Below are 13,308 nucleotides of genomic sequence, written 5' to 3'. Positions count from 1 at the left end.
AGCTGTGTAAAGGTCACTACGGTACCACATTAGTTCCCTGGCCATAAAAGTACGGAAGGAAGTTGTACACTCTGATAAACTTCAAGTAAAGCTGCATGATTGACATTGAATTAATGATTCACTTTTATAATCAGACTTTAGTGAAATTATAAATATTCTACACACAGGTTTGAACACGCGAATGCTTTAAGGAGTACTGTAAGGACAGAAAATATGATACATGAATAGTAATTGATTCATTTCCTTGGCTTAAAAACAAGAGACGTATATTGTTTAGGACACTTTTTAGGACAATTTCTCTTCTGCCTGTCCACAGTTTGTCTGAAGAACAAATTAAGATATAAATTTGAAATTTTGCATACCAATTTACCTATTATTTTATGCCCCTTTGTGGGGTTTGGCTGAGCGCCAGCGTAGTCTATCACTCTCTAGAACAAAGCTGTAGACTTGAAAACTAGCACTACACTTCATTTCTACATAGGACGAATTGAGTTTCCAAATTCCTCAATGGTATTTTCTATCCGTAGCGGGTATAAAAACAATTAGAATTCATGTTGTGCGTTGTTAAAGTAACAAACACGTTATCCTGTACTCCTATAACCAATCAATATTTATGGTAATTGGATAACCATACAAGAATACGCAGCAGTATTGAATGGATGAGTGAGTGATCCTTATCACTCTGTTTGCATGCGAACTTCCCCACAACACAGCTTACTATTGATTGTAGCTGCACGACGAGTCTGTCATTAACAGACAAACAAAATATGTTTACATCAAGCCATTCACCGTATGACTAAAATGTAAAAACTATTCATACACATGAATTAAATATTACATTCCTATTAAGAGCTTTAAATGTTTGGGAAAGCCCAAGCACAACCCCGTGTTTTGTAAACATGTAGAATATAAATCATAATAAATACAGATAACATAATTAGATAAACGTAAAATAATATTAGTATACTATAACATCCATTGTGGCAAATCTTTTAGATTGTCGAAAACGATCCATTACTTTTATTCATTACGTTACCTGGACATTTATTTATTACTAGCTGTTTCCTGCGGCTTCGCACGTTTTTCGTAAGCTTTGCCCGTGTATGAGGACTTCTGGTTCAGGTGAATTATATTTCCAACGCCGATGTAGAATTTGCCACAATCAAGAAAATCTGTCAAAAGTGTATGTTCATAGCCTGTACTTTATTATAAAATGATTTAACACTCATGCTTTAAGTTCAACCAGAAATGTATTTCAAAAACAAATATACATCGCCATAACGTAGCGCCTTCAAATATTGTTTGGCTATTAAGTATACGCAACTACTTCGAATCGCGGTTTATAATGTGCAGGCGCTTTTAAAAATGATCTTTTGCAGCGCCGCCGCTGTTACATCAATGGGCATAGTATTTAAACCTTCTCCGTAGGAGAAAAACAATATACAAACAAATTTTCATAATGTTCGGTCAAATAGTTTTACGATTCTATAAAAGACATACATACAGCAATAGTAAACTTAATGACTACTCAAACTAACCATTTCACTTTACAATACCAGTATATTATCTTACAACATGCAATCAGAATAAAACAATGTTAATAGGCTACTTTTTTCTCATTAAAATACGTTTCAAACTTATTTAAAAAAATATTAATGACTCTTGATAAATAAGTTTTTATGTTATTATTAAAATACTATTATGTTATACATATGCTTTGTTACAACATGAATGCAAAATGAATCTAGGATAAAGAAAACGAAAAACAATTGGGTACACGTAGGACTTTCTTAAAAAACACTTTTTTACTCTTAGACTCTCACTTAATCATCCCACACACTTATGTCTTGCAAGGCTTAATTTACTAAATCTCTGTATTTTTAATTTAATTTTTGAGTTCAATTTGTTATAACACAAAAACAATGATGATGTATAAAGTTTGTGTATACAGTGTTCAAAAATGTTAAACTAGATGTGGCCAATAAATCTCTAGTAGGTAGATAATATCATTTCATATCTTTGTTTTTTCTCATTAAGACTTTTCTTGTGATTGACACTTCATACAAACTTCCATTCAAAATTTGTCTTTAACTTATCTGTGGGGATAAAAAAATTCAAAAGGATTTGGGAAATTTTAACATTATGCAGTTCTTGATTTTAATCATTCTATCTTTACTAACTCTAAAATTACTATAAGTTACAACGTGCTTTATACATCTGTAATCACCCACGTTCTTGGAAACAAAATTTTAATTGTGGTTTCTCAAAAATACGCTGATATGTTCACTCAAAACAAAATTTGATTTTTCACAAACTATATTGATGGTCACATGGCAGAATGTGAAATAGTTGGCACGGGGAAAAAATTTTTTACTAGTATCTGAAAAATAGAAAACTAAGTGGATATAAACCGTATTATGAAATAGGGGTAAATCGCTGAATTTCCTAATGCTGTTTGTAATAAAAATTAATAAATCAAAAACATTTCAATGTCAATATATTCAAGTATACTCATGTATCTAAATTGAATTAATAGATTTAAATAAAATTATGAAACATACGTAAATAAATCCTACTTACAAAGTACATATTTTTAGAAAGGGTTTTTTGTATATTTACAAAAGATACAAATACTCAACAACGCTGTTGCGCGCAGCGCACTTTGTTGATCTCACATGCAAACTGTCACGTCTATTCCTAATTTTACTCTCGAGGTGTCTTGCAGATAGATAGACAGACAGACAATCATACAGAAGAAATATTTACCCCGGTGGGCAAAAGAGAAATTGTGTAAACTTTCTGAGTTATAGGCTTCAAATACGGCCAGTCAAATCCCCTATCAGGAAAAGTACAACCATAGAACTTAATCTTGTCTATGTAGAGTAAAGTTTCTTGCAAAATTTAAAATCCACAGAAAAAAATGCTCGAGGATATTTTTCTACATGATTATTCCCATTTCAATAGCAGTACTTAAATGAATAGTTAGGCTAAATTCGTTAATATGTCACATGTTACAATGTTTTTTTGGTTGTAATAAGTTCTACCATCAGTATCAGACTTAGTGTTGCCTATATATAAACGAAGCTTCATTCAGTCCCCACTTTTGTAACAATATTTTGGAAAATACCGTGTCAGAGTGCAGTATCCGACCATTATCATAGTTTAAGTCGTCCATTATCAGGGTGTAAGTCGTATGCAGGGAGTGGGAGGGGAAATCGCTACCGTGATCTGGCTTCTAGATCATCTGAGAAACGAATCCACTTTTTGTACCTTAACAATATTCTGGAAAATGCCGTGCCAGAGTGCAGTATCCGACCATTATCAGAGTGCAAGTCGTGTGCAGGAAATGGGAGGAGTAATCGCTACCGTGATCCGGCTTCTAGATCACCTAAGAAATGAATCCACTTTTGTAACAGTATTCTGGAAAATGCCGTGCTAGAGTGCAGTATCCGAGCATTATCAGAGTGTAAAACGTATGCAGGAAATGGGAGGGGAGGTCGTTACCGTGATCTGGCTTCTAGATCACTTAAGAAATGAATCCACTTTTGTAACAGTATTCTGGAAAATGCCGTGACGGAGTGCAGTATCCGAGCATTATCAGAGTGTAAAACGTATGTAGGAAATGGGAGGGGAGGTCGTTACCGTGATCTGGCTTCTAGATCACTTAAGAAAATGAATCCACTTTTGTAACAGTATTCTGGAAAATGCCGTGACGGAGTGCAGTATCCGAGCATTATCAGAGTAAACCGTATGCAGGAAATGGGAAAGAGAATCGCTACCGTGATCCGGCTTCTAGATCATCTGACAAACGAATCCACTTTTGTAACAATATTCTGGAAAATGCCGTGACGGAGTGCAGTATCCGAGCATTATCAGAGTGTAAAACGTATGTAGGAAATGGGAGGGGAGGTCGTTACCGTGATCTGGCTTCTAGATCACTTAAGAAATGAATCCACTTTTGTAACAGTATTCTGGAAAATGCCGTGACGGAGTGCAGTATCCGAGCATTATCAGAGTGTAAAACGTATGTAGGAAATGGGAGGGGAGGTCCGTTACCGTGATCTGGCTTCTAGATCACTTAAGAAATGAATCCACTTTTGTAACAGTATTCTGGAAAATGCCGTGACGGAGTGCAGTATCCGAGCATTATCAGAGTAAACCGTATGCAGGAAATGGGAGGGGAGGTCGTTACCGTGATCTGGCTTCTAGATCACTTAAGAAATGAATCCACTTTTGTAACAGTATTCTGGAAAATGCCGTGACGGAGTGCAGTATCCGAGCATTATCAGAGTGTAAAACGTATGTAGGAAATGGGAGGGGAGGTCGTTACCGTGATCTGGCTTCTAGATCACTTAAGAAATGAATCCACTTTTGTAACAGTATTCTGGAAAATGCCGTGACGGAGTGCAGTATCCGAGCATTATCAGTGTAAAACGTATGTAGGAAATGGGAGGGGAGGTCGTTACCGTGATCTGGCTTCTAGATCACTTAAGAAATGAATCCACTTTTGTAACAGTATTCTGGAAAATGCCGTGACGGAGTGCAGTATCCGAGCATTATCAGAGTGTAAAACGTATGTAGGAAATGGGAGGGGAGGTCGTTACCGTGATCTGGCTTCTAGATCACTTAACTTTTGTAACTCACATGTATGGAACAAGAAGTAAACCCAGATGCATTATGAATAATCCCCCAACACTCCACCTCATTTTTTGAAAATCATTTAATATATTCAGCAGTAATTCTTTTTAACAGTCTTCCATTAAGCTTAAGATTAGTCCAAGATTACACAGTTTTTAGAAACAAAATTTGAAATGGGTGTTGATCGAGAAGGCTTACTATTCTGTTAAGGACTTTTTAGCTGATAAGATAGTGTAAACTTGAAAAAGTAAAATTATTTTATTGAGAGACATTATTATATTTTTGTTATGATTTGTTGACTTGGCACATACATTGTTAACTCTGTCTACATGCTGAATAAAGAATTTGAATTTGAATTTAACAGTATTCTGGAAAATGCCGTGACAGAGTGCAGTATCCGAGCATTATCAGAGTAAACCGTATGCAGGAAATGGGAAAGAGATCGCTACCGTGATCCGGCTTCTAGATCATCTGACAAACGAATCCACTTTTGTAACAATATTCTGGAAAATGCCGTGCCACAGTGCAGTATCCGAACATTATCTGAGTGTAAGTCGTGTGCAGGAAGTGGGAGAGGGATCGATACCGTGATCCGGCTTCTAGATCACTTAAGAAACGAATCCAGCTTTTTGTAACAGTATTCTGGAAAATGCTGTGCTAGAGTGCAGTATCCGAGCATTAGCAGAGTGTAAGTCGTGTGCAGGAAGTGGGAAGGGAGATCGCTACCGAGAATCGCTATCTGAGAATGAATCCACTTTTGTAACCACTCATGTGTTCATTCCTGTCACTTTGTCTTATTGGCTGAATGTTGTGGGTATGCGAGATAAAAAAAAACTCAGTCTTTTATTTAAGGATATTTCTGCAAATGGTATTGAAACTTAGCTTGTACAAAAATTGATTTAATTACGATGGTATCGTAAGTGCGTACGTGGCAGTATTTGATGTCATTGCTTATTTATATAAACACTAGCTGTTTCCCGCGGCTTCGCACGCTTCTGGTTCAAGTGAATTATATTTCCAACGGCGATGTAGAGTTTGACCTTGTTGCCACGATCAAGAAAATCTGTCAGAAGTGTTTGTCTATAGCCATTGTACACGCACAACGCACATGTACTTTATTAAAAAGTGGTCTAACACTCAAGCTTTAAGTTCAGCCAGAAATTTATTTTTAAGACAAATATACATAATAAATTAGCGCCTTCAAATAGTGTTTGGCAATTTAATATACGTAATTGTCTTGTAGTTGCAGTTTATAATGTGCAGGCGCTTTGAAAACCTTTATATTTTGCAGCGCTGCCTTGTGGTAAGTTCCATCAATGGGCATAGCATATAAACCTTCCCCGTGTAAAAATACATAAACATACAGATTTTCATAACGAACGGTCAAATAGTTTCTGAGTCTATAAAGGACATACACACACACATTCATTTATAAAGCTGGAAGACCCGTTATTAATTTGGCAAGAAAAATTGTGTTTATTTTCTTTGTTATACAAATACTAAAGTCATGAATTTGAATTTTTATTTATTTGTTTGAATGCAAGTTTTATACTCTTGGCACAAATTTAGTTGTATGTGCGGCTATCTTGTGTTTAACTCAGAAAAAGCAATGTTAAACTTATCATCCTTTAAATACTTTTAAACATTAAAAACTTTTAGTAGTGTAGCTTCATTGGGGGTGCCTCGTTTAAAAGATTGCATTAATATTCATACAAAGACTTTTCTATAGTCATTGTTGGTTAAAGAAAAAATCTAGAACTTATTTACACTTCTTTTTTATTTTAAAAAGATTATTCACTAAATAAATTTGCTAATACATATCATGTTAATAATATCTGTTAGATAAGATATCTCTTATATTAAAACGACGACGAATTAGAGGTTAAAAATGTGTTTAAAATTTTTCTTACGGAGTAAAACTCAAGGTCGTTTCAAGGATACTATACATGCGCATAGCTCACTGCGCAGAAGCCATGATGGTTTGCATAGAGTAGTCTGGGAATGTTCTTTACAATGTACTAAAACGCAACCTAGCTCTTCGTGAAATCTATGGAGGCATTTCCCTTAAAAATAGGAATAAAATAAAATGGTCAGCCGTGCTAATATCGGTGGGGAGGGGATACCGAAAGGGGTAAAATAGAAAATTACCTAAAAATCACCTTATTTGTCTCTTTATCTCGTCGACTGAAGCTGATGTAGAAGTTTTTCTCAAATTTCAAGGTTAGAGTTTGTTACACGAAATTAATACTTAGAAGTTAGGTTACCACACATTTTGTGCTCTACTTTAAATTTGGTGCGAGAACCTGGTTGAAGTCTCAGGCGGCAGAATTTTACATCGCTTGAATTTCAAAACTAGTTCAACGCTACGGTAAGTGCCTAAATGTGTATGGTGGCTATGGTGAAAAATAGTATTTTAGTGCCACTTTCAAATGTATTACTTTCGATGTTATTATAATAGAATTTTCGTCTTGTACTTTGTTTTTTGTTTATATCGAAACGTAATCTACTTTCTAGACAGCTCTCGTATTATTGAATGTTCATTTTGTTCACGCCCACTAAGTATATTGTAACTGATGATTGATACCTGTTTACAGGAAATTCTGTCAAATTCAGGACTAAGCAGCACAGGGCAAATTGGCTTTCGCCTTCCAGATTAGAAGGGTGATGGCTGGGTTCATAGCCTAAAACACTACCAGCATATTAAAATATTGTATTTTTCTAAAATTGAATATGTTATATAATAGCCTACCTGAACAATGTCTTACATCTTTTGTTAAATAATCAGGCCCATTCTAAAACTTTTTTAAAGCTACACATTTTTACAAATGGTACAAATACAGTAGGACCTTGATATATCGAACCTCAAGAGGATTTACAAAACTTCGATATATCAAGAATTTCGATATAATGAGGTTCGATATATCAAGGCTGTTTGGGGCAGACTTCGATATATAGAGGTTTACAACTTTTGTTGTATTATTCATTATATCAAGGTTAACTCTGACAGACTTCGATATATAAAGGTCCACACCCACTACAATAATACAGTACAATTAAGAATCGTACATTACTTTATCGGGAAATGTGAATAATAAATTATAACAAGTACACCATACATCAATTTAAATTTATTTATATAAACGTATAGAGTAATATTATTACATAAATATGAATATGAAATACTGTAACGTCTTAAAAAGTTATGTTGTACAGTACAGTATTTATTATAAATATCCTCATACTACGTAATTTTATCCATATTTGAGCAATTACGTAAAATGTACAAAAACAGGTTTTTTGAAGGTTTAGGATTTTTATAACAATGTTTTATATTTAAAACATTGTATTCATTCTTACTATTTTCACGAAACACATCTTCTAAAACGAGTATAAATTATATGGAAATATAGATTCATTAAAAACGATCAAATCAATCAATATTCTCTAGGAATAAACAGGTTTATTCAAATCCAGATAAAATTTTTTCATTCATTCGTAATTATACATATTTTCTTCATGACTTTTTACTCCAGTGACCTGACTCCGACGCTTGAAATAATAATGAGGAAAATGAATATATATGGGCTTTTTAACCATTTGCGTTTTAAACACTGCCATATAAGTTATACGAGAAGTTAAGCTATAACGACAGCAGAAGAGTAGACGGGTTCTAGGAACGGCTCTAGTAGCTTTTATGACCCCCATAACAACCACTTGCAAACCCTCGATAGCATCTCTGTTAGCGAGTCATGCCACAGTCCTGTACTGCATGGCTTTACCATATCAGGAAATTGATTTTTAAACAAGGAATTTCCCAAAAATGTTGCATGATGTGATTGCTATTCAGAAAAAAGTGATATGAAATATTGTTATTTTATAATATGGAACAATCCTTATAAAGAAAATAGTCCATAATCGATCCTAATGCTTTTTATGTCTTAACAATGTTTAGGGTAGAAACGCCTCAAGAACTTAAGGCGAGTTTGAAACATCTAGGTTACCTGTCGTAATGAAATAGACTTTTGGTTGGGCCTTGGCTTCAGCTTAGTTCAAACCAATGATTTGGTGGAGGTATGTGGATATTATCTTTGTTGTTTTTCCATCGAGAGATTGAATAGAATGAGCTTTTGAATCACATTAATAGTACCTATTTCTCCTTCCATCCGCCTCACAGTGGAAGTGGAAGTCCAAAATAAGCTTTCTTTTTTGGATGGGTATGTATTAAGAGATAGGGAAGTGTTTAAGACTACTGTTTTCCGGAAAAAAGTCAGGAAAATTGTTTTAATTATTAATCAAACCATAAAAAATTTGTCAAAGAAGGAGTGGTCTACTTGTTATTTCGTAGAGCATAGAGCTTATGCTCAGATAAAGATGGATTAAAAGATGGTTTTATATATATATATATATATATATATATATATATATATATATATATAAAAGTAAATAGGGCAGAATGAAGTACGGAAAAAAATACTAAGACCGGAGTAAATTATAATGGCCATAAAATAATTCGAACCATTCTGATATATTTACAGGAGATTTTCCGCCATGACTGTAGTTCTTCTATGGATATCATTGGCCTTGAGATCGACACTAACCTATCTTTCCACAACCATATCCATAAAGTTTCAAAAAAGCTTAGTACTCGTAGTAGTCTGATTGTCTGGCGCAGGTTAGCCTCGTTCGCAAGTAGGGCATATTACGGTTGATTCTACACGTACTTGAAATATGGATTAATTATTTGGGGTTATGAATCCTCCAAGACTAAATCAATATTTTTTCTTCAAAAGTGGGCCATACGTGTCATTTTTGGACTCAGCCGATCTCAATCATGGAAAGGTATTTTAAGAGAAAATTAATTTCCTTACTTTTCTTAGTATATACAATCTGGAATACTGGACACTTACCTTTAAAAATAAAGACTTGTTTCCAATAAAACAAACAACTTATAACCTCCGAGGATATATTTCCTCGGCCTTTCCAAAACATAGGACATCCTTCTTTGAAAAACATACGTTTTATTCCTGCGTCGAGCTTTTTAACCACTTGCCCGCAAGGTTCAAAGAGACCGCCAATTCAGGAATAAGTTGAAAAAAGTTTTAATTCTAAAAGAATACTACAATTTGGTTTTTAATTGATTACATTTTTTTGTTTTAAGGTATTTTATTTAGTTGTAGTTATTTTATGTAGTGACGATTGTTATGCAATTTACATTGTCAAAAACAATAAAGAACTTTGAGTTTGAATACAATTTTTGACAGATTTTCTTGATCGTGCCAACAAGGCAAGCTCAGCATTAACGTCAGAAATGTAATTCAGTCAAACCAGAACTGCTCATACACTTGCAAGCCTACTACATTGCGTGCGAAGCCTCGGGTAACTACTAGCATTGCTATATATAAACAATCTAAGACGTGGATCTATTTAGAAAATTCCACGATTTATCTAAATGGACACTTTGTACTCATACAGGTTCTATTTTAATATTCAGAACCAAATGAGGGACTGAGGATGTAACTGATAAGGTAACCTTGAGACTAAAACCTCCCAGTCACGCCACTTCCACCTTCGCACCAGTTTGTCAGCTGGAGTCCGAAATACGCGACTATGAACCTTATTGTAACTAGAATCTCATTGGCAAATAACTGATATTGAGATAGGAATTGTACTGAAAGAAGTAACGGTGTTTTAACTTAGATAAAAAATAAAAACATCTTTAATAACAAATGAGACAGAAATAAATATAAATAAAGGGTTACAATTGAAAATAATAAAACAGCACACAGGTGAATATTTTATTACCACTTCAGTAGTTTCCAGTTCAATAGTTATAGTTTATTTATTAAACAGGACAATTAGGCGTTTACTAGTCTTAAATGCCCCATCATACAACACTAAAGGCTATCAGAACTCAAAAGTAATATCAAATTCCAATTTGTCACTAGATGAAGTATTTGGATCCACGTCTTTATGTCATTCATTAAAATTAAATTTGTAATATTTGATGCCATATACATTGTTTTAAACGTAATTTCATTTCATTCATCATCAATGCCAAGTTATTTAGTGACTCTATTAAGGAAAAACGTATTATAAGGTAGAACTAGTTTGTAATTAAGTATTCCGTTATTATATATGATAAAATGTTGTGTAAGCTATAGAAAGGGTTGGACCTCTAAGTATAGTAGCTTACAGTATTTTTGTGTCTCATCCTAAATTTATCGTTTGTGTTAGTTTGTTAACAAAGCATTGTCTCAAAGTATAAGATATCGTGGATCAACCGCAAAAAAGAGTAGGAAATTTTAATTTATTGATGATATGCAAAACGTTTTTAGATAAAATATCAAGTCATTGTTATATTTTTATATCCAAATTTTGATTTAAATAAGATATACAGCTCCTGCACAGTTAAACATTGCCATAAAATCTTTGTAAATGACGAAAGAGACTTGAAATGATCTAGAAGCTTCTTTGTTTGAAGTTTGTTTTTAACGATGGAAGGATTGTTTCCGAACATTTGCCGCCGTTCAGTGATAGCAACAGTTTTTTTTTTTTTTTTTTTAAGAAAAACTAGTTTTGTGCTTAAATAGTGCAAATTAGCACTAGCCTCTTAAACTTTAACTAAGAAACACAAATATATATATATATCTCGTATGGGGGACAAAGGCAGCTATCCATAAATAAATAAATTAAAAATTAAAATTATTAAAAAGTACGTAAGAACAAAGTTCTTGAGTCATAAATTAAAAATAATATTAAAAAATAATATTAAGATCTCCCGTCACAAAGCTAAATCCAAATTACTGAGCCAGTTTATAAACACAAATGTTTTCAAGACACCAGATATTTTGTAAGTTCAATGTGTATAGTAATAACCAAGGTTAATGTGGTGCCATAAATCCATTTTGAGGTTAATTAAGGATGAGCGGAAGACCGGTGTTGTATCCTTACAATTATCTGATCACGACGCGGTGCCTGTAGCGTGTAACTGAGTTGATCAATAAGGGCTAATTGTTACCTAGGAGCTAACACAGACACTGATATACGGATGGCAGGGCATTGACTCTGGTATTGAACATGTGTCAAATCAGCTACACTATGCCTTTAGAGTTGAAATTGTTGTTACACTAAACCTGCCAACGTCAGTCATTCTTGCCTTCTTTCTTCATCATCCATTTTCACTAATATTACAATTTAATCTTCACTCCTGCCGTTCACCGTTGCGTAGTGGTAAGCTCTAGCTCTCCAACTGAGAGATCGCGGGTTCGATTCCCGTGGAGGTCTAAAAATATTTGTAGATGGGTTAGGATCGGTTCCCCTTAAAAATCGTCTAGTACATTCAATTTAAATGCAATTGGCATTAAAAGAACTGCCTAAAAAAACAAGTACGGGTATTTGTGCCTGAAATACTTTGTATATTTAATAAACATTGAAAACTATAAATTGTTCTTAAAAATATATATTTACGATTTTCGTTATAAAGGAATTTATATACTACATAATAGATGTTAATATCGTAAATTATTATTTTAATTGGGAAATTACAGGGTATATTATAACATTTAGTTTTGGATAGAATTTGTAACAATCCTATCCTTATTGATCCTTATCCTATATGTTGATTGATACGTGGTTTTGTTAGTTTTAATACTACTTTAAAAAGTATGTTTCACAATATAAGAAGACCGTACTTAACTAAAATATACTTAGAAAAGCACCTTAGGAATACAAATTTAAATTCTACTTTGATAAATCCAGTGGCTTTTGAATCAAGCAATAGTCAAATACCGAAAAATTGTAGCACTGCAAGGGCCCGAAAAGTATAATTAAGGTTACATGAGGAAAGAAAATGTGTAATAAATATGAAGGCCAACAGTTCTATGTGTTTTAAGTAGTCAAGTTCAACCACTTTATTCAAAGAACAGTTTAGAAGAAACAATGAATTAATTATATTAATTTATTAGTCTAGAGAAAACAAATTATATACATTTTAGCCTAAGGGGAGAAAAAACAACTCAAAATCCGTTAGTGTACAGATGTTTAAACTGCTTAGAGGTTCCAACGTTTTGTGATGATTTTTGTTTCAAAATTAGGGGGGTTGATACTATTAAGTATCTGGGAATCGTATTAGATAGGGAACTAAATTGGAAACCACATATAACAATTTTGAAGGGAAAATTGATGAATCAACTTCGTATTTATAATTTTCTTAGACAATTATGCCCATCAGACGTACTTCGCACGGTTTACTTTTCTTTAATTCATAGTAGGCTTGATTACGCTCTCTCCTGCTGGGGCGGAACGTATATCACAAATTTAGGAACATTAATAACAATACAAAAGATTTTTATAAGACTAATGACTAAAGCTAGGCTATGGAACATTCTTATCCCTTATTTGTAAGCATGAACCTTATTACCCCTTCGTTGTATGTACATTTATAAAGTATTAAAATGGTTTTATATGAGAAGTGGTAATGCTCTGAAAAATGTAAATAAAGCAGAAATGAGATTAAGAAATGCAAATAATTTTTGTGTACCAAAGCCTCAAAAAACACATTTTACAAAACATTTTTCTTTTATAGCTCCGAGGACATATAATTTACTGCCAGAATTAGTCAAAAATAGTAGGAACATAAATATATTTTCTAAAAACATTAGAGTATGGTTG

The 13,308-nt window shown here is 33.5% G+C and overlaps 1 pseudogene; it reads right to left on the bottom strand.

The window, feature by feature from the left end:
• The window catches only part of LOC124372000, a 54,359-nt pseudogene that overhangs the window by 35,443 nt on the left and 5,608 nt on the right, over window positions 1-13,308 (bottom strand).

This window comes from Homalodisca vitripennis, unplaced genomic scaffold (genome assembly GCF_021130785.1).
Source record: "Homalodisca vitripennis isolate AUS2020 unplaced genomic scaffold, UT_GWSS_2.1 ScUCBcl_2394;HRSCAF=7110, whole genome shotgun sequence".
Taxonomy (NCBI): domain Eukaryota; kingdom Metazoa; phylum Arthropoda; class Insecta; order Hemiptera; family Cicadellidae; genus Homalodisca; species Homalodisca vitripennis.
The sequence above is the reverse complement of the archived record's forward strand: the minus strand, read 5'-3'. Positions and strand labels throughout refer to the sequence as shown.